Raw genomic sequence first — 20,846 nt, forward strand, 5'->3', positions numbered from 1 at the left:
ATTTTCTGTGTTGACCATATCATGTTCCCCAAACAAGAAGACTAATTATTGTCTGTCACGATACATATGTGCCCTGTCATCCCTTTCTTGTTTCCCCTCACCCTTTCCCCTCTAGTAACCATAAAACTAATCTCTGTATTTATGTGTTTGTTTTCTGTTGTTACTGTTTGAATCTTTCATTAATGAGTGAAATCGTATGGTATTTGACTTTCTCCATCTGACTTATATCGCTTAGCATAATACCCCCAAGTCCATCCATAAGGTCACAAACAGCAAGATTTCATCTTTTTCGGGGCTGAGTAATATTCTACTGTGTATATATACCACATCTTCTTTATCCTTTCATGTATTGATAGATACGCTATTGTGTCCACTTTTTATGATTGAAACTTTCCATAATATAATAGTAAAACTTAATTTAAGAAAAGAGTTTCTTCACCAATAGAGTTACCGACATAGATTCACTCTGATATTCTCATTACCAATTTGGGTCTCTATGGGACCTAAGGGCACTGTAGGCAACTACAACAATGTCCTTGGACTTGCAAAGCTCCAGCAGTTTTCTCTGGTTGAGATAAGGGCGACATTCCATCTGTAAGTTGCCAAGAGTAAAAGATATCAGAATATATGAGCCAGTAACATGTAAATTTAAAAAGTCCTTTGAAAGAATATCTAATACTATATTAATATAAGCACTATATGTTTCAGATGGGTACTTTTCCCATGCACCTTCTGAATTACCCTCAAATGCTATTGGTTTTCAGAAATGATAAAACAATTGCCTTCTTATATTTTTATTAGTGTTTAACATGACTAAAGACACATCCAACCAGCTTGTGGCCTCGAAATGCCATTTCTCACTGAAAGAATCCAAGATTCCTTAGAAAAATGGCTGATTCCAGGTGTGGGCAAAAAAACTACAAACTGAGCTTAGAACATCTTACTCTCTAGAAAGTGAAGAAGATAGGAAGAACAATGAGGCATGTCAAAGGACTCAGGAGCACATCAGAGGAGGCAATAAAAAGGTGGCAGATGGATCACCAATAAGAATAGTAGCTACATTGAAAGGAACATGCCATACTTGTTAAAATTCACGAATTTACAATGATATATATGTGATCAAGTCTTTAGCTGGAATCTCCAATTTACAGGGGAACAAAAACTGATTAGGATGTCAAACTGCTTCACAGAGAACAATGAGTAACATCAATTGTGCGCAAAAAGTTAAAGGAGAAAGGCTTAGTTGTTTTAACAAATAAATTAAAGGAGGGAGAGAGAAGAAGGAGAAAGAGGAAGAGGAATAATGAGAGGGACATATATTAAAATATTTTGAAATATTTCCTACAAATCAATTCTTAGAAGAGAAATAACTGAAGAGAGAAGTCAAGATGGTGGCATAGGCAGACTCTGAACTCATCTCCTCCCGTGGACACAGCCAAATTACAACTACTTGTGGAAAAATTACCCCTGAAAGAGAACTGAAAACTAGATAAGAGTAACTCCTGCGACAAATGACAATCTTAATTGAGGAGGAAGAGGCAGAAATTCCCTTCTGGAGAGGAAAAACGCCACTTCAAAAGCCACAGTGCTTCTCGGCAGCCCGGGAGAGCCAAAAGGTATGAAGCCCTTCCTGGAGGAGCAGGGCACTGAGCCAGGGAGCTCCCCAGCTGTAGGCATTTTGTTGACCCAGCACTATCGTGATGAGTGGCACAATATCTGACTTTGCCTGCTACTAAAACATTGGGGAATACCCAAAGAAAAACTGGTTCACAAAGAAATTAAAACCGGCTCTTAAAGGGCCCACGCACAAACTCACTAATTTCAGAAAGCAACCTAAAATCACCTGAAAGGAAGGTGTACAGTGCTTTGGTGAAAAGAGACTCACCTCATAGGTTCTGAGTACATTGTAGTGAGAGGTGAGACCTCTTCAGGGACTGGGACATTGGCGGTGGTCATTGTTGTGGCCTGGTGTGGTCATGCTGACACAGACACTATTGGAGTTCTCCCTGAGGCATACTAGCCCAGGGTCTGCCCCACGCACTACAGCACCAATTTAATCCAGCTCAGCCACGGCATGCAGCCCACCACAGAGACTGGCCCAACCCAACAAGCCCTCAGGCTACTGGTGGGCCTGCATAGATTAGTGACTGGATTCTCTGCAGCCTGGCAACTGAGCCCATTTCAGTGGGGCAGGGCATGCACAAATGGTGGTTGGAGAGTGTGGGGCGGTGGTGGAGTGTAGGGGGCTCTGGCCATGGAGAGACTGGTTCCACTTCAGGAGATTGGGGCATGCACATGGGGCAGGACTGTGTTGACTGTGTGTGTGGACCTATGGGCAGCATGGCTTGTCAGCTGCAGAAGACTTATGTTTCTCAAAGACCCACATAGGGGGTTTGCCCCACCTTCCAGTGTTTGAAATAATTGTGTGCTCCCGTACCTGAGGCCAGCCCCACCCAGCTGCAACCTTCAGAGAACTGACAAGGGACCTAAAGTTTGGAGGATTATAGCAATTGTAAACCCCTGAGCCAAAAAACCTGCCACGCTGGGGGTCTACTCATGAAAAAGAAATACTGCAACACAAATGTGGTATTAGAAATTGCAGCCAATTGTGCTGCGGCTCCCCACACCCGATAAAGAGACTGAAGGGCCCACAACAACTACAAGCAGCTAAGTATTAGAACAGCTGGCCAAGAACATAACTCAGCCTCCCTGGGTGCCTACAGGGAGAGAAAACATGCCCCAAAAGAAGGACACACATAGGCCATGTAAGGGTCACTCCTGAGACATTGAGAACTGAGGGAAGCACACTGCAGCCCTCCTAAGGCATCACTTATATAAGGTCACCTATCCAAGAGCAGGAGACATAGATGACCTATCTAATACATAGACACATGTACAGGCAAAGAGGCAAAATGAGGAGGCAAAGGAATACATTCCAAGTAAGGGAACAGGACAAAACCCCAGAAAAGGAACTAAGTGAAACAGAAATGAGCAACCTACCCAACAAAGAGTTCAAACAAAGAGTGTTAAGGATGCTCACTGATCTGGGTAGAAGAATAGATGAACTCAGAGAGAATGTCAACAAAGAAATGGAAGATATAAAAAATAACCAATCAGAAATGTAGAATACAATACTGGAAATGAAAAATTCACCAGAGAGACTCAAAAGCAGAGTAGAGGATACAGAAGAATGGATCTGAGAGCTAGATGAAAAACTAGAAGAAATCACCCAAGGTGAACAGGTAAAAGAGAAAAGAATTAAAAAGAATGAGGACAGTCTAAGGGACCTCTGGGACAACATCAAGCACACTAACATCTGTGTTATAGTTGTCCCAGAAGGAGAAGAGCGAGACAAAGGGGTAGAGAATCTATTTCAAGAAATAATAGATGAAAACTTCCCTAACCTAAGGAAGGAAACAGACATCTAGGTACAGGGAGGACAGAGAGCACCGAACAAAATAAACCCAAAGAGGCCCACACCAAGAAAAACCATAATAAAAATGTCTAGAATTAAAGATAAAGAGAGAATCCTAAAAGCCGCAAGAGAATGTCAAGTTACATACAAAGGAAACCCCATAAGGCTATCAGCTGACTTCTCAGCAGAAACCTTACAGGCTAGAAGAGAGTGGCACAATATATCAAAAGTGCTAAAAGGAAAAAAAACTTATTGCCAAGAACGCTCTACCTGGCAAGGTTATCATTCAAAATGGAAAGAGAGATAAAAAGTTTCCCAGACAAGCAAAAATTAAAGGAGTTTGTCACCAAGAAACAAATACTACACGAAATGTTAAAGAGACTGATTTAAGGGAAAAGAGAAGACCAAAAATAGGAAAAATTATCTATTTCCGTGATAAGAGGGCAATGGATACAAATGCAGAAAAAAGAGGTTAGATATGATATCAAAAACATAAAAGGAGGGAGGAGGGTTGTTAAAGTTTAGAGCTTTCAGACAGAGGTCAAACTAAAGAGACCATCAATTCTGTATAGAAGAAGAAAGGAACAGAGAAGGAGTACTAAGACACTGAGGAAAAAAAAAGTTAAAAAATGGCAGTAAGTACATACTTATCAATAACTGCTTTAAACGTCAATGGAGTAAATGCTCCAATTAAAAGGCATAGTGTAGCTGATTGGATAAAAAAAACAAGAGCCATATATATGTTGCATACAAGAGACACATTTCAGACCTAAAGACACTCACAAACTGAAAGTGAAGGGATGGAAAAAGATACTCCACACCAATGGCAATGAAAAGAAAGCTGGGGTAGCAATACTCATATCAGACAAAATAGACTTTTAAACAAAAACTGTAAAAAGAGACAAAGAAGGGCATTGCATAACGATCACGGGAACAATACAACAAGACAATATAACACTTGTAAAAATCTACGCACCCACCGTAGGAGCACCTAAATATATAAAGTAAGTATTAACAGACATAAAAAGAGAAATAGACAGTAACACAATAATAGTAGGGGACTTTAACACTCCACTTACACCAGCGGATAGATCATCCAAACAGAAGATCGATAAGGAAACATTGGCCTTAAATGACACACTAGAACAGATGGACACAGTAGATATATAAAGAGCATACCATCCAAAAACCGAAGAATACACATTCTTTACAAATGCACATGGAAGATTCTGCAGGATTGATCTCATAATAGGCCACAAAACAAGTCTACATAAATTTAAGAAGATTGAAATAATACCAAGCATCTTTTCTGACCACAATGGTATGAAACTAGAAATCAACTATAGGAATAAAATCAGAAAAGCCACAAATATGTGCAGATTAAACAAAATGATACAGAAAAAAGATTGGGTCAATGATGAAATCAAAGGAGAAATCAAAAAATACTTGGAGAAAAATGAAAATGAAAATATGACATGCCAGAATTTATGGGATACAGCAAAAGCAGTTCTAAGAGGGAAGTTTATAGCAATACAGGCCTATCTCAACAAACAAGAAAAACCTCAAATAAACAATCTAACAATGCACCTAAGGGAACTGGAAGAAGAAGAACAAACAAAGCCCCAAATCAGTAGAAGATGGGAAATAATAAAAATCAGAGCAGAAATAAATGAAATAGAGATTAAAAATAATAGAAAAAATTAATAAAACCAAGAGCTGCTTCTTTGAAAAGATAATCAAAATTGATAAAACTTTAGTTAGACTCACCAAGAAAAAAAGAAAGAAGGCTCACATAAGTAAAATCGGAAATGAAAGAGGAGAAATTACAACAGACACCTCAGAAATACAAAAGATTATAAGAGAATACTATGAAAAGCTATATGTCAACAAATTCGACAATCTGGAAGAAATGGATAAATTCTTAGAATGATACAACCTTCCAAAACTGGATCAAGAATAAGTAGAGAATTTGAATAGACCAATCACCAGTAAGGAGATCGAAACAGTAATCAAAAACCTCCCCAAAAATAAAAGTACAGGACCAGATGGCTTCCCTGGTGAATTCTACCAAACATTCAAAGGATACTTAATACCTATCCTTCTCAAACTCTTCCAAAAAATTGAGGAGGGGGGGAAGCTCCCTAACTCATTCTACAAAGCCGACATTTCTGATACCAAAACCTGACAAGGACAACACACAAAAAGAAAACTACAGGCCAATATCACTGATGAACATCGATGGAAAAATCCTCAACAAAATACTAGCAAATCGTATACAATAATACATTAAAAAGATTATACACCATGATCAAGTGGGATTTATTCCAGGTATGCAAGGATGGTTCAACATTTGCAAATCAATCAATGTAATATAGCTCATTAATGAAATGAAGAATAAAAATCACATTATTATCTCAATAGATGCAGAGAAAACATTTGACAAGATTCAGCATCAATTTATGCTAAAAACTCTGAATAAAATGGGTATAGAAGGAAAATACCTCAACATAATAAAGGCCATATATGACAAATCCAGAGCTAATATCATCCTCCATCATGAAAAACTGAAAGCTATTCCTCTAAGAACAGGAAGCAGACAAGGATGCCCACTCTCACAACTCCTATTTAACATAGTATTGGAAGTCCTAGCCAGAGCAATCAGTCAAGAGAAAGAAATAAAACGGATACAAATTGGAAAGGAAGAAGTGAAACTCTCACTATTTCAGATGACATGATTTTATATATAGAAAACCCTAAAGAATCCAGCAAAAATCTTTTAGAAATAATAAACGGATATGGTAAAGTTGCAGGATACAAAATCAACATACAAAAATCAGTTGCATTTCTATACATTCACAACGAAGTAGCAGAAAGAGAAATTAAGAGTACAATCCCATTTACAATTGCAACAAAAAGAATAAAATACCTAGAAATAAACTTAACCAAAGAGGTGAAAGAGCTATACATGGAAAACTATAAAACATTGCTGAAAGAAATTGAAGAAGACACAAAGAAATGGAAAGATATTCCATGCTCTTGGGTTGGAAGAATTAACATAGTTAAGATGTCCATACTTCCTAAAGCAATCTATAGATTAAATGCAATCCTTATCAAAATTCCAACAACAATTTTCACGGAAATAGAACAAAGAATCCTAAGATTTATACGGAACAACAAAAGACCCCGAATAGCTAAAGGAATCCTGAGATAAAAGAACAAAGCTGGAGGTAACATGCTCCCTGATTTCAAAATATGCTACAAAGCTATAGTAACCAAACCGCATGGTACTGGCACAACAACAGACACACAGATCAATGGAATAGCATTGAAAGCCCAGAAATAAACCCACATGTCTATGGACAGCTAATTTTCGACAAAGGAGCCAAGAACATACAATGGAGAAAAGAAAGTGTCTTCAACAAATGGTGTTGGGAAAAGTGGACAGCCACAGGCAAAAAAAAGAAAGTAGAACCTTACCATACACCATACACAAAAATTAACTCAAAATGGATTAAAAACTTGAATGTAAGACCTGACACTATGAAACTTCTAGAAGAAAACATAGGCAGTACACTCTTCGACATCAGGTCTTAGCAACATATTTTCAAGCACTATGTCTGACCGGGCAAGAGTAGCAATAGAAAAAATAAACAAATGGGACTACATCAACCCCAAATTTCTGCACAACAAAGGAAACCATCAACAAAACTAAAAGACAACCTAACAATTGGGAGAAGTTATTTGCAAACCATACGTCTGATAAGGGGTTAATCTCCAAAATATGTAAAGAACTGATGCATCTCAACAACAAATAAACTAACAACCCAATTAAAAAATGGGCAAAAGACCTGAACAGACATCCTCCAAAGAAGATATACAGATGGCCAACAGACACATGAGAATATGTTCAACGTCATTAACTATCAGGGAAATGCAAATCAAAACTACAATGACATATCACCTCACACACATCAGAATGGCTATAATTAACAAGACAGGAAACAAAATGTGTTGGAGAGGATGTGGAGAGAAGGGAACTCTCATACACTGCTGGTGGGAGTGAAAACTGGTGTAGCCACTATGGGAAACAGTATGGAGATTCCTCAAAAATTCAAGGATAGAACTGCCATATGATCCAGCTATTCCACTGCTGTGTATTTATCCAAAGAATTTGAAAACACCAATGTGTAAAGATACATGCACCCTTGTGTTCATTGCAGCGTTATTCACAATAGCCAAGACTTGGAAGCAACCTAAGTGCCCATCGAGGGACGAATGGATAAAAAAGATTTGGTATATATACACAATGGAATACTACTCAGCCATAAGAAACGATGAAATCCAGCCATTTGTGACAATATGGATGGACATTGAGTGTATTATGCAAAGTGTAATAAGTCAGAGGGAGAAGGTCAAATACCGTATGATCTCTCTCGTTAAGCAGTAGATAATAACAACAACAAACAAACACATAGAGACAGAGATTGGATTGGTGGTTACCAGAGTGGAAGGGAGGAGGGAGGAGAGCAAAAGGGATAATTTGGCACAAGTGTGTGGTGATGGGTTGTAATTAGTATTTGGGTGGTTAACATGATGTAATCTATGCAGAGATAGAAGTATAGTGATGTACACCTGAAATTTATACAATGTTATAAACCAATGTTACTGCAATAAACAAAAAATTAAAAAAAAATAGTGAGCTAAAAAAAAAGGAAGTGAAAAAACTAAGACAAAGATTATAAATATTTGAATGGTTTCTTGCATAACTTTCAAACTGTTTTACAATAGAGCTATATAACTACAATGTCACAGTGTTTGAAAATTGTCAGCATTGGGTGTTATCTTCAGAAGTTATTTCTTTTCTTTATGATTTCTCCATTATCTCACTTTCCACCCCTTTGCTTTTTCTCTCTGCTCTCTGTAACTGCTCCTGTGAAGTTTCCATGAAGTCCATATCATTAAATCCAATAATGCTTTCCATGCAAATTTGCATTGTCTGCTCCTCAGCAGGATCCACCCTACGGCTCCTGCAAACATTTTCATCCCCTTTTTGGATTTCCTGACATCACACTCTCCTCGTTGTCTCTCTCCTTATCTGGAAACTCCTCTTCAACCTCCTAACCAGTGCCTCTTTCCCTGATCCTTAAATGCTGACTTTCCTGCCCTTTTCCTGTTCATTTTATGAACTTCGAAGGACAGCAAATCGACTTATGTGAGTTAAATTGTCACCCATAAAGCAACAACTCCAAAATCTACCCCTGACTGCCTTTCTGAGCTGTAAATCAGTATTGTCATCTTCCAACTCAGCATATCCACTAAGATTTCTCATAAGAACCTCAAACAACCCTCTGAAGAATTGAAACAATACTCTTTCCATCCCATTCAACCTGTGTCTTCTTTGGCATTTCCTGTGGCAGTAAAAAGAACTAACATTACACAGTTGACCTCAAGCAAGAAACTTGGTGAATGTTAATTAAGGAAGAGGGTGTGAAGGGTGGAAAGCAAAGAAACCCCAGTGGACTCCAAGCTCATGTGGTTGAAGACGGGCTTGTACTTGAGCCCTGGCTTGTTCAGGATCATCTCAAGCTGTTTGTGATTGAAATTGGACACCCCGATGGACTTGGTTAAACCTGCATCGTTACACTTCTTCAGGGCTTGGGGAGGAGGGAAATGAGTGGTAAACTTGTCATGTAGTTTGGCCCTTTGATTTGACATTGAATGTTTAAAAACTGGAAATCTGTTATAACATATATCACAATTTGACTGGACTCGTTTTCTGACTTGAATACATTATTTCCTATTGGCCGTTATTGCTATATGCACAAACTTTTTATCCTTGTTTCTATTATATGCACAATCAGGTTGATAAATTGACAGAAGATGCTATTCTATTCCCCCTCACCTCCCTGCTCCCTTCCACATGCCTCTTTGTCGTTAAATATCTAACAGTTCTTTAGCAAATGCTGTCAAGTCAAGGGCAAAATAAACTGTCAGGTTTTCCTAGTAAAGTGTATGAGTGATTCCTCTTTCCTGGAATGGTGAAAAACATGTTGGGAAGGGCCACATAAGGGCAAGTTTCACTCTCCTACAGTCCACCCTTCTGCTTAGTCAGACACAGCTTTCCCTCCTTCCATGGGCCTATTTATCTGTCTTGGGATGGAGCTCTCACTCCTCTTGAGTTTGCTCTGATGATCCCCTTGTAGGGCTCCCAGGGTCAACCTGATAAGAAGGCAAAGATGTTCCTACTTAGAACCATATAAATTTAGATGAAAAACAGCCCTTAGATTTCATCCCATTCAGCTCCCTTTCTTTAAAGATGAGAAAACAATGCTACAGTGAAGTGCAGCAACACGGCCAATGGCAGACAACCATTGGGGCCGGTTCCCATTCTTCTGACTCCCCATCTTATTGATTTCTACCTTAACAGTCAGGGGATCTTGGATGTTAACGGCAGTACTTACCTCCCTCGTGTCATAAAAGTCCATTATATCTAAAATAATTTCCCCACTGGCATCTGACGCCACAAGCTCCTCCACAGGCTGAAATATAGCCAGGAGAGAGGACGAAGAAGAGGTTTTATTTCCACAGTATAACTTTCCTGGTGTCTTAGGAATTTGGTCACAAAACCATCAAGAGGCTAATGTGAGTGTTTGTGTGTATATATTTGTGTGCATTTCTGTGCATCTGTGTGTTATGTAAGGGAAAAAATGGTAGGAAGGAAGATCACCGGGACCTAAGGGACAATAGCAAAGTGCCTCTCCCTCAATTACCTCCACCCTCCATCCACTCCCACCCCTGAACTGCACTAAGAATTAATTCTCCTTCGGTTGGAATTGACTTTATTTCACAGGCACAGGCTGGTTTGGATGACAAGGCTTACCTTTACTACAGAGAGATGTGTTTTAGCTCCACTTTGTGATTACCCAATTCTGAGGTAGTGAGGATACCATATATGCTCAGCGAATTCCCACTGTGATGAGAGGTTGGATCACCAAAGTCCAAAGGAGTTGTGTAACATGGACCATTCCATGGTACTTCACTCTTGATTGGGACTGAGAGATACATATGGGAGAGTCCTTTCCCCTAAAGAGGTGGAAATTTCCCATTGTATCTCTGCAGCCTGCTGTAATTCAACTTCCTTGAGGACCTTAGTCACTAAACTACTACAGACAGAAGCATATCACTTAGAAATGTAAGGTGGTGTCCTCAACTCTTTGAGGTGGAGGCAGTGAGATCATTGAATTTCAATCCTTCTGAAGGCTATGGGATAAGGATAAAAGAAATTCTATGCTGATGTGACACAGCTATCAAGGAGAATCATAAATCATTTAACAATTGTACCCACTATGCTAAAGCCTAGCTCTCTCAGCAAAAACTTGGAAAACAGACCTCGAATGAGAGAATAGAGGTGCAACAGCAGTGATTAAATACTCTTGAGCATAACAATGAAGGCAAAACCTGAGCTCTATAGAGATTGGCACATGAACGATGAAGAGGTCTGTGTAGTCTAGTCCAAGTTTCTTCAGTGACCTTTCCAAGGCTGGTCAAATGAATTCTGATTGAAGGAAAGTAATAAAAATCTGCAGTGACAAAAAGAAGTAAGAAGTCACTTATGATTTCACACATTTTGGGACCCAAATTAAACCTCATAATTAAAAGATTGAGAAGTTAGTAACAAACCACTGTGGTGGTTCTTAAAAATTGGAAGTGCTTGGGATACATCTAAGTGACTGAGTATAAATGAGCTCCCTAATGAGATACTGAGATTTACTGATTGACCCTAAGAAAACTTTGAATAAAACCGAAATGGCCCAGGGGAACAACCTAAGTGTTTCAAGGATTAGATAAGTCATCCCTGTAAGGAGAGTCAAGAAATATCAGGCAGGGGGAAATGGAACCTACTGTCCCATATAATAAATACGTGGAAACAGTTCTACTGAGAGACACACACTCCTAGACCATTTTATTACTGTTGTTGAAAAACATAGGATAATTCTGTAGAGACCTCAGCTCTCTTGACATTGGAAGCAGGGTTTCCCACCTTAGAACATTTTACACATTTCTGTAAACCCAATCCTGACTAGAACAATGTATTTCCTAGTTTGGATCCCTTTTCTGAATAATATGTCAGCCTCACTTGGATGTCCTAAGAGAAGCTACTGAAAGATAAAAGGAGTGGACTCACTCCATAGTGGCTCAGTCAATTCCTATAACAGATTTAAAAGAAAAGCATCATTATTCAGGTTTTACATATGAATGTTGACTGATGTTCAGAGAGGTTGAGCAACTGTGTGCCACCCATAACAAATTTCAGAGCAAAGCAAGCCTTTTCTGTTTTCTATTTTCTTATAATGAGCCTCCACAATGTTAAGAGATAAATAAACTATTCAATTCTAAGCCTAAAGTATTTTATTTTTTTTTTCAGTGTAACATATCTCATCTGACAGCAACCTCTCATCACTCCACCAACAGCACCTTGTTGGTGTGGACTATGTCCTCTCTCTGCACAGTACCATCCATCATCTTCTCTCGCAGGGCCTTGCCAATCTCCTCCTCATTTTGATAGAAGAATGCCACATCAATGTGATAGGAACCTACACCAATAGCCACTTCGGTGGCCTCTCCAGCCTTGCTCTTAGGGATATATAAAATATGAATAAGGAAGACTGCAAATCCACCCAACTGAGAGAGCAACAATTTATTTCCTTTATAGCATTTCCACTAGCTGTTGCTCCATGACTCCTGTTCCCCTGTTTGATGGTACAAACTTGGTAACAAACTTATCCTCAGGCGGTACAGACCAAACTTCAATATGACCTCTAATCTGAAATGAATTCAGGAAATGGGCTTCACCATAGAACACAGAAAGTCAAGTCTCAGTCAGTAAAGAATTAGTTGTAAGGAAGTAACAAACAGGGAAATTTCTGACGGAGAAAACTTCTAACAATATAGGTGGAGAGAAATATAGATATAGATAAAGATATAGATATAGAATAGACATAGATTTGGATGTAGATGTAGATGTAGAACAGATACAGATATAGATGATATAGACAGATATAGATATAGATTACAGCATCTACATTTGGCTTAGAATTAGAAATTAGTCCATAATACCCATCTTTCATCCAGCTTCCACCAAACTTGGGTCTTAAAGTCATTCATAATTTTTTTTTTGTCCTTCTTTCCCCAAGTTATCTCCTCCATCATTTATGAAACAAGCATTTATTAAGTGCCTCCTTTGTGCTTGACATTGTGCTAGACACTGAAGCCCTGGGTTTTAACCATTAACAAAAGAGACCTGTGTAAAACTCCTAAAAGAAGAGGGAAGCTCCTTGACTTTGGTCTTGGCAATCATATTTTAGATTTGACACCAAAAGCAATTTAATAAATACAAAAATAAACAGGTGGTACTGCATCAAATTACAAAGCTTCTGCAGAGCAAAGGAAACCATCAACAAAATTAAATGGACATCTAAGGGAGGGGGGAAAATATTTGCAAACCACATATCTGATAAAAGGTTAATATCCTAAATATATAAGGAACATATACAACTAAAAGGCTAAAAAATAAATAACCCATTTTAGAAATGCGCAAAAGACTCAAATAGACATTCTCCTAAGGAAGACATACAAATGGCCAATGTGTACCTGAAAAGGTGCTGCATATCACTAATCTTTAGGGAAATGAAAAGCAAAACCACAATAAGATAAAACCTCACATCTGTTAGGATGGCTCTTATCAAAAAGACAGGTGACAACATGGAAGAAAACCAAATGCCCATCAATGGTGAATGGATAAACAAGAAGTGGTATGTATATACTGTGGAATACTACTCAGCCATAAAAGAAGACAAAATTGTGCCATTTGCAACAACATTGATGGACCTTGAGGGCATTATGTTAAGTGAAATAAGTCGGACAGGGAAAGAGACACACCTTAGGATCTCACTCATGAAAGAGATACAAGCACATGGATAAGTTGAACAGATTAGTGGTTATCAGCAAGAAGAGGTGTGGGGGGAGAGTGCAAGAGGTAAAGGGGCACACATATGTAGTGACAGATAAAAGTTGGACTATTGGTGGTGAACATGATGCAGTCTATACAGAAACTGATATATATTATGTACACTTGAAATTACACAATGTTATAAGCCAATATGACCTCAATAAAATAATTTAAAAAAATGAGATAACATATGCTGGCTGACAAGGATGTGGAGAAAAGGGAACCTTTGTACATTGTTGATAGGAGTATAAATTGGTGCAGCCACTAAGGAAAACAGTGTGGAGGTGCCTCAAGAAATTGTGGATAGAATTATCATAGGATCCAGCAATTCCACATCTGGGTATTTACCCAAAGGAAACAAAATCCTTATCTTGAAGACATATTTCTATTCCCATGTTCATTTCAGCATCGTTCACAATAACCAAAGTATGAAATCAACCTGTGAGTCCATTGATGAATGAATGGATAAAGAAAATGTGATATATATATATTCAATGGAATATTATTCTTCTTTGAAAAAGAAGGAAAACCTGTCATTTGCAACATCATGGATGAAGCTGGAGGGTATTATACTAAGTAAAATAAGCCAGACAGAGAAAGACAAATACTGCATGATGGAATCTGAAAAAAAAGATTGAGTTCATAGAAATAGAGAGTAGAAAAGTGGATGCCATGGCATAGGGTTTGTGGGACATGGGGAGATTTTGGTACAATGATATAATCTTTCAACTATACAACAAATAAGGTCTGAGAACCTAATGTAAAACATGGTAAGTACAGTTGATACCACTGTGTAGTATAATTGAAGTTGGCTAAGAGAATAGAATTTACATGGTCTCACCAAACCAAATAAAATAAATAAAAAAATAAAATAGATGAAATAAGGATGTGTTAAATTTGATGGGGGTATAATTTCATAATGTATACATATATAAAATCATCATATCATACACTTTAAATACCTTAGAATTTTATTTGTCATATTTTCCTCAATAAAGCTGAACAAAATTTAAAAAGATCAAGTATACCAATTGGATTAAAAGGAGAATAATTGTTAATTTTCAGGGGGTTGTGAAGAGTATTAAATGAGAAAGGAGTTCATTATGTGGAGCTCATTATTGTGACAGACACAGTTGTCACTCTACCTATATCTGTTTGGCACTCAACATATCTGTGTACATTGACCCCAACTTCCAACTGTGAGCACCTACGTCTCTGTCTGGTGGATTTCTATGACCACTAGACTCTTCAGGAGAGGCTCTCACTACTAGGTAAAGAGGAGGTCTTGTCTACTGGTTGATACTTATCCTCCATAACTGAACATTACGGGACTTACACAATGGGCCCATGAATGGAATAGCCATGTTGGAAGGAATTAGGACTATGCATGGGCCAAGTGCATGGACTATTTCTCAACAGGCTGTCTGAACTACCAATATTTGGAGATGGGTGACCTGTCAGCAGCAGGAGAGACTGACACTGAGTCTTGATGGAGTACACTGGATGAGACAAGCCAGTCCCTAGGTGGAGAATTGATTCTGTTAAACTCTCCATCTAACTGGGGATGGAGTAGCAATTCATCTTTACTGAGAATGATCACATTCTATGTATGTATTGTCATCTGTTTTCACAGTCCTTCAGATGGCATTACTATTTAAGGGCTACAGAGAGTTGGATTTTTCATTATAGGATCCTGTGTATCATTGTCTATTTGTTAGGTTCTATGTGAACCTTTTCTGTAGTTAACAACTGTAAAAAAAAGTTGCATATAACATAGGTAAGACATAACCTATGCTTAAGTTATAATGGTGAATACGATGGATAGTTATGCCACTGACAACAAACGATCCCTGTCTGACAAGAATTAGCTATTGATATTTCATGTGATAGCTCTACCAAGATGGAGCATATTGGTCTCTGTCATTTAGGAGTGAAACCCTCCCAACCAACACCAAATCTTCCTCTACTTCATGGAGACCAGAGTTTGACACTTTAAGTGTACAGCAGGAGACCACCTGGAGTGTCAAGAATACATTTAGGGAGAAGCACAATTCTGTCTCCATCGTTACTTTTTATCTCCTAAGATTTTCTTTCTAAATACATAACACTTGGAATAATACAGACTTCTGATATGACAAAAAGTTTCAATGATGGAAACTTTCGGCAAAATCTTTGGCAAACATTACCAGCTCCACAAACCTACAGAAAAGCTGCTGTGAGGTAGTCATGTTACTTGTCCTTTCCTCCAGTGCCCATTGCCCATCAGGAGTTTCTAACAAAGAGCAGAGTGACTCCGACTGAGGCAGCAGATGAGTGCAGGGAGAGCAGCCTGAGCTTAGATTTTATGTATGTAAGAAGTAAGAATAATAATATTTTACTTAGGAGGGCTGTAGAGGAATTAAAGATAATGCATGGAAAGTACTTAAAATACATGGTAAGAATTCAATATATATTAAGTAACCAAAATGATAATAATGATAATCTAACACAAAATTCCCGCCCCCTCCTTCCCCAGAGTCAACAGCTTCTCATCCCACTTAGTGCAAAGTTAGAGATGGTGAAATGGAGGCTCCAGTGAGTCATTCCAAATCACCCAAAGTGTACTAGGCACGATGGCATGGGCCTGCTGACCACCCTTCAGGCTATTTGCATTCAACTTTCCAGTATCCTGGGTTCCACTTACTTCATCTGAAGCAAAAGTGCCAAATCCAAGCACAGGCCTGAAGCTCCCATTATTCCGTGTCACAGAACGACTATGGTTGAGATCCGTCACTGTCCACAGTGCTGGCTAAACTGATTCTGTCTTTCCTTCCTTTCTGTCACTGTGAGCCGAGTAGAAAACAAGGCTCCAGTATTCATCATTTCTGTTCACCACAGCAAAATCAGTGAGTCTGGCCTTGCAGAGGGCAATGATTCCAACATGAAACTAGAATCAATCCACTTACTGATTTATTATTTTTTTAGGTCTCTGCACACATATCTCACAGGAATAGCATGCAGAAATGTCATGCATGCTATGGGAGTTTGAATTTTCTCTTCAGCGTCACCCATACTTGACTACTAAGTAAAAAAAAATAAATAAATAACCAAGTCAATTTGCCCCTGATAATTTCATCAGACTTACTTTACAAGATGGAAAATAATCAGTAGACTGGTAAATTCTAAACACTAATTCCACTACAGGACTTTAGTTAAATACCTCATCCTTCATTTTGTTGAAAACTCCATCAAAATGACTTATTTGGAATTTCTTGAACAAAGACTAACTCTTGCACCCAAGGACACGTGTAAAAAAATGCCTTAGGATCACCCTCCCTTAATTCCATTATCTTTTCCCTGTATCAAGAACTCATTTCCCTTTCTGATTTTTGTGTCTTTTTTCTTTGAATCTTTTTGGCAAGGAAAAACTCTTCTGAGATCAAGAATGAATTTCTGTAGTTGTGCCTAGGTTTCACCTATTGTCTCCTCCTGGCATAGTCTACTCTATTTCGCCTTGTTTCCATCAGCCTTATGAACTTTCTTACCATAAGAGTGTTTCCTGCTCCCATACTTTATGACTTCTTCTAGTGATTCCTTCCTTTGTTTATTCAGAAATTAATACTCAGAATGGAGTGTAACTGGGGCAAAATTAGAACAGGAAATCGTCAGCCAATAGCCAAATGTATCAAGGATATTAAATTACTTAAAAGGAAGAGGCAGGGAAAGCCTTATAAAACATGCCTAGTAGACATTAGCGGATGTTTTAAAAGAAAAAACGTAAAATACTCAAAGTCTTTAAAAAGGACTTCCCAAATACCAGTCTACAAAATAGCCACATTCAACCCATCTCTCAAGATTTTATAAAAGTTCAGATTCCTATGCCTACCTGGGGATTTAGGAGGAAATAACAAGGGAGTTGACTCTGGTGCCTGTAGGTAAGAAGACATGTGTGTAGATTTGGCTCCAGTGTGGGCTTGGACTGGAGGAGATTGTGTTTGGGGAGATACCAGGAGAACCAAGTTCATCACCACTGAGGATTCTGTGAGCAAGCCAGGACCTCAGTCAGGAGCTACACCCTCTAGTTTGTCCCCAATCTGGAAGGATTCATTACAAACAGTATGACTGTGGATATCAGGAACTAGTGTCACCCCCTCCATATCGGGCTGGTCCTGCTTGTGCAGAAAAAGAACAAGCAGGGACTGATAGGATTTTGAGATGTTGTGTGGGTTGTGGCAAGGAAATGTGTTTTGTGTAGACTGGAAGCAGTAGGAAAAGCCTGTGACACTTAGCGACTTTTGCCTTCAAGAGACCCAGGCACTTGGTGGGAAGATCAAAAGGGGCCTGAGCCTTGGTATGCTGCTCCACTGGGGACATTAGGGCAGGCTCTGACTTGTAGGATAGACGATGTATCATAGAGGGCCCAGGCTGGACATTTCCCTATTAACTCAACGACCAGTCAGAATCCTCCAATCTCCCAAGGTCCGTTGGAGAAGCTGCCTATCCATAGGTGCTCATGCTTGATCAGTCTAGGTTAATGGAATCAGTGGGGATTCAAAATTATCCCACTTTATACAATCAGGCTGAACAAGAATACTGTAAATCTAGAGACCACAGGATTTCCCAGTCCTGGAGGAGAGGGAGATGATGTTGGAATCCTTGAGTTATAATTAAGTAATGCTCCTGGCCACCAGTATGTAATTTCTTGATTTTCTCGTAATTAATTCCCTCCAAGAGAATTAAGAGTGTATAGAGAACAGCAAATATTAGCTCAGCAAAGGGTATATTGACATAGTTTTTTTAAAAAAAAGATTCTGCTGCCAGCAGTACTTGTACCTAGCAAGACACCAGTTTTGTCTAATGATTAGAATTCTCTGTGGTAGAATGGGGTCATGTAATGTTCTGTGGGAAGAGGGGCAGAGTACACTTGAACTTGACAGAGGCTAATGAGTGTGGAGTCGGGGGCTGAGGGCTGTGCAGGCCAAATATCAGACAGTATTGCTTTGGAAAAGACAGGGTATGGTAGAGGCTGTATGGGGTGAGGGATGGAAGGGAGGGAGGATGGCACTTTTGTTGCCCTTGGAGGAATTTTGGAGAAAGAAGCAGAGGTGTTTAAGGAGATATTTATGAAGTTTGAATTTTATTGCTTGATGAAATTCATAACCCACAGAATTTGAAGTAAAATCGACTTCAATCACTATTGTGTCATGGAGTGTTTTCTGTCTGAAGAGCAAAATGTGGCCTGAATGGGGCTTCAAGATGAGGGAAGGAAAAGCTGAGGCTCTTTTGGGGATCATTGACTCTTCTGCGTCATTTTTTTTCATTTTAATAAAATCATCTCAACAGTATCATGAAAACCTTAGAATCCACTAGGGTTCCTGTTCCCAGAGGATGACACAGTAATTTCCACAGAATGTGAAACTCCTGGCTGGATGCGTAGCGCACAGAGTTGTAAAGATAAAATCATTAACTTCTATGGCTGATTTGGTTAGGATACAACTGGGTCAACGAAAACTGTATCAAATTGGCTTAGGCCCCACAGGAATGTGTTGCACACATAAGAAGTCAAGAGGAAGGGCCAACTCTGCATTTCCCATGGAAGGTTCAGATGTTCTCCGATATTCTCTTGGCTCTTCCTGGTTCTGTGTTTGGCATCACCCTTGGGCTGAGGGAAGACAGTGCCACAATTTCAGGTGACACATCTCAACAGGACACATCCAGTCGGAGGAGAGGGCACACCTGTTTTAAGAAGCGATGGAAACTCTCTTAGAAGCCCCTCAGCACAGTTCCCTTATGTGTCACTGGGTCGGATTGGGTCACAGTCTGCTTCCTAAGGTGATTACATGTCAAGGGCAATGGAGTTAACATGAGTGCTCTAAACAAACCAATTGGAGTACAATGGGTGATGGGAAGAGAAACACCTTGACCACTGAAATCATAGTGAGAACCTGATGGTCTTTACATTAGACGTTTCAGATCTTGGCCACAATTACAACTGCTTGGTGAGCTTTTAAAATAGAGGAATACCGAGGCTTTATTATGGTTAAATGAATGAGATTCCCTGCGGGAGTTGGGTTTCAGCTTTAGATAAAAGGGTCCACATTAATAAAAGCAGAGTAACTGTCTTTTTTGTAAGGACATTTATCCTGTATGATTGACACAAGGAAAGACAAAGAGGTGGAAAAGCCAGGAGGCCTCACCCGGCACCAATCTGCTTAAAGGAGAAAAGTAGAGCGAGTGAGCGGAGTCTGATTTAATTTCGATTTAACTTATTACTTAATGTAAGTGGTATATGTAAACTTCTATGAGAACCAAAAGGATGAAAAAGGGAAAAGGAGAGTCAGTGACTACAATTCCTGATGAATCAAGAAGCTGATGGATTGAGGTGTAGTAGAAACCATTGAGTAATAAGAATTGAGCTGGGTGGAATGTGTCAAAGTTATGATTTCAGAGATGAAGCAGTTCTAAGAAGTCAAAAAGAGTAGTGACCTTGTGTAGTGTAGGAACAGGTAGAAACTCCCAAGAGTTGAGGACGTCAAAACGCTGAGAAGCTTACGTTGTCTGTATGAACAAGGGTGATGTCAACATATACTTGGAAAGAATTAAAAACTGAAACCATGAAGGGATTGTACAGAGAAGTGGGTAAGATAAAAGGGTCAAGACGATGTTGGCCTTAAAAGAATAGTTACATGCTTCCCTCTAAGGAATTTAGCATCCTCAATGCAATGGGCTATTGTCTAACCACTTGCTGTTCTAGACTTTATTCTGGTCATGCTGCATTCTGAGTATTAGATTCCAATCCAATGGTCCATTTTTAGTCCTCATCTTACTTGTCCGATTAGTTGCATTAGACTTTTCTCCTTGAAACAGTTCCTTCATTTGCCGTCCAAGACAGAACCATCTTCTGCTTTCCCTTGGACCTCATTAGCACTCCTTCTCAGACTGCTTTACTGGTTACTCCACTTTTTAAGCAACTTTTTAATGATAATATCCATCATGAATAATTATAACATTTCCAACAAAGAGATCTTTAAAAGGGGGCATAGTTGCTCCATACCTTGTCTCAGACATCACTGGAGAGGAATAACAATTTTCTCTGGCAGATGCAATTCCACGGGCTACCATTTTGTGTGTCCCAACAGTAATGCCAGCAAATTGATCTTATTCTAGGTTAAAACATGATATGTGAAATTTTCCATGAGTTCTGAGGGGAAGACAAAAGTGACCAATGTGAAAGAAACAGAGCCTGTGGACTGCCATTCATTTCTGCTCTGAACAAGAGAGTCAGCAAAGGAAGGAGCGAGCCAACATGAAGTTGTCTTCTCACATATTTTTGTGGATGGAGAAGTTCTTGAAAGAGACAAATTTTAAGACTGAAGTGACTGAATCACTGAGTTTCCTGGATTAATCTTAATTGGCCTGATTCAACTTTCTACGATGGAGCAG

General features: G+C 39.0%; 1 pseudogene; it reads right to left on the bottom strand.

The window, feature by feature from the left end:
* Positions 1-478: 478 nt before the first annotated feature.
* On the bottom strand, positions 479-20,279 carry LOC131398881 (aldo-keto reductase family 1 member C15-like; annotated as a pseudogene).
* Positions 20,280-20,846: the final 567 nt, after the last annotated feature.

Source organism: Diceros bicornis, chromosome 36, assembly GCF_020826845.1.
Source record: "Diceros bicornis minor isolate mBicDic1 chromosome 36, mDicBic1.mat.cur, whole genome shotgun sequence".
Lineage (NCBI taxonomy): Eukaryota > Metazoa > Chordata > Mammalia > Perissodactyla > Rhinocerotidae > Diceros > Diceros bicornis.